At 41.5% G+C, this 2500-nt stretch overlaps 1 protein-coding gene across 4 annotated transcripts in view; it reads right to left on the bottom strand.

Annotated features, from left to right (window-relative positions):
* The window catches only part of LOC127066362 (cone-rod homeobox protein-like), a 36652-nt gene extending 34495 nt beyond the window's left edge, over positions 1-2157 (bottom strand). Inside the window, exons 1-2 of one of the 4 annotated variants that reach the window (XM_050999993.1) lie at positions 417-501; positions 1-158 (exon numbers count right to left, since the gene is read on the bottom strand). The exon at positions 1-158 is cut by the window's left edge and continues 825 nt beyond it. The gene's annotated coding sequence lies outside the window, so the exon portion shown is untranslated. Of the gene's footprint in view, positions 657-2140 lie in introns of those variants that run through there. The other 3 variants (XM_050999997.1, XM_050999995.1, XM_050999994.1) reach the window with 3 other exon arrangements.
* Between the last annotated feature and the right edge of the window lie 343 nt (positions 2158-2500).

Raw genomic sequence — 2500 nt, 5'->3', positions numbered from 1 at the left:
TAATCTCGGATTCTGACGGGACGTAGAATTTCTCGTAGAATTAGATTATTATTATTACTCTTCACACATATATATATATATATATCTGTTAAACGTTCAAAGATTATTCGCGATCGGAGTTTAAGAAATAATTAGATTTACTCTCTATCTATCGTAATCTAAAACGCGAACAAATTAGAAAGATTTCATCGTTCGTATCGACGCGAACGAATACATATATATATATATACATATAATATATATTACGAACTCGGAGAAACGAGAAAAGAAAACGATTTTAGACAAGTAGAAATAAAGATCGAAATGCGATTTAAAAAACAACGACGAAAGGAATAACAACAATGAACTTCTCGATAAGACCGTATGTATATATATATATATTATATATATAAATATATATGTATGTATATATATACGCGTGATCGACGAATCCGTACGAATGGGATCCAGCTCGGTAGTGCGTCGCGTACGGTGTCACGGACGATATCATCGTCCCTGCGGACGATAGCTGACGGAGGAAAGCGTGCTCGATAGGCGGAACCACGCAGGCGCCGACCGGCTCGTAAGGCGTGGTCTCTGATTTCTCTTGGTCTCCTTCTCTTTCTCACTAACTCCCCTACTCTCGAGTCTTTATCATCGTCCCTTCTCTTTCTCTCTCTCTCTCTCTCTCTCTCTCTGTCTCTCTCTTTATCTTTCTCTACCTCTCCCTATCTCTCTCTATCTCTTTCGTCCACCCCCATTCTTATATCTCTTTCTTTCTCTATCTCTTTCTCTATCTCTTTCTCCCTCTCTCGTTCCATCTCTTTCTCTCTCTCTCTCTCTCTTTCTTTCCTTCACCTCCTCTTCCACCACGTTGATCGTCTACCCTCCTAGTTCGTGAGACGCGAGCCTGCCGGAGCCCACCACGTGGTTTTATTGGGCAAATAACGCGTACGACAAACATCCCTACTTCTCTAGGAAGTCTCTCCTCCTGTCTTCTTTCCTCCTCGTATCTCTTTCTTCTGCTACTTTCTGGCATGGCTTTTTCGATGAGAAAGAGAGAGAGAGAGAGAGAGGAGACAGCGGATAGTCATCATAGTGTAAATCGTGTTTACCCCTCGTCCAGAACAATTCTCCTATGTATCAGGTGTATCCACGTCTCTAGGTTTTTTATTCATTCTGTTAGGAAGATTGGATGGTTCTTCTATCTTCTACCATATCGTACTATCCTCTCTTATAACACGATATTCTCAATACTATCCCTCTCGGTATTATCTACGTTAAATTTTTTCTTTTATTCTCTTGACCTTTTCGCACAAGTATGTATATGACCATGCAACGCGTAACACGTACACGCGCAAGTGCATACGAATGCACACATGTGCTCACACACGCAAATAAAATAATCGTACTTATCGTCTGGTTTTATTCATTCGGATTTCCGGAAAAAAAAGTTTGCTGTACGTGTGCTCTATTTACTTATTATATCGATCCCAAAGCTTTCTTGTTTCTTTAGCACAGCTTTCGAAATACCCCTAGCTCGATCCCGAAAATCTCATTCCCAACAACTCCTCCTGGTATCGGATAGATACCCGGAGAACTTTCGGGGAATTCGATAACTCACGAGATTGTCACTTATCGGGAAAGATCGATCGATAGATACCTTATTCCATATTGTCTCGTGATAGAATGGGAAGAAGAGATATCAGGTAAGAAGAAGAAAGAAGAAGACAAAAGAAAAAAGAGAAGAAGAAGAAGAAGAAGAAGAAGAAGAGGTTAATAAAAAAAAGAAAGAAAGTAAGTAACAAAAGAGAAGAAACAACGAGTACGAACGTAAAGTTCGAATTTAGCATGCATAAAGAATGAAACGTAAAAATGAAATCCGTTGTTGATTCAAGAAACCTTCAGTCTCCGAGTGTTCAGTCCCTCCTTCGTGTGTCTGTGTTTAAATCAAAAACAAGGATGAAAAAAAAGAAAAAAAGAAGAAGAAAGGAAATTTAAAAAAAAGGAGAAAGAGTAAGAGAAAGAGGAAATGAATGAATGGAGATGAACGAACCAAGCAACGAATGAACGAATGAACGAATGAACGTACTAATACTCATCAACCAACAATGGTTACCGCGGTTGAATAGTTACATGGCAATAGATATCGAATACGCACTTATCCACGCGCAGGTTTTCGTTCTTCGTTCTCGTCGATCCTCTCTCTATGCCCTCGAGGGATAGTCACTCGGGTTTCCAACGAGACAGAAAGGGAAGGAAGATATGGATGGTGCCGAGGGTGCGCGGGCGCGCGCGCGCACGCCAGCTCTCGCTCGCTTGCTCGCTCGCTCGCGACCGAACTGCGATAGAGAGAGAAAGAGAGAGAGAGATAGAGGATAGAGATAGAGAGATAGAGAGAGAGAGAGAGAGAGAGAGGAGAGAGAGAGAAAGAGGAAGAGACCGAGTTAGGAGGATAATCGCGTTACGTGGTGACTGGATTACACCGCGCCACGCTTGCGAACTACATGCCACATGCTAC

Source organism: Vespula vulgaris, chromosome 9 (assembly GCF_905475345.1).
Source record: "Vespula vulgaris chromosome 9, iyVesVulg1.1, whole genome shotgun sequence".
Classification (NCBI taxonomy): Eukaryota; Metazoa; Arthropoda; class Insecta; order Hymenoptera; family Vespidae; genus Vespula; species Vespula vulgaris.
Note: the sequence above shows the minus strand (reverse complement) of the source record. Positions and strands in the feature narration are given on the sequence as shown.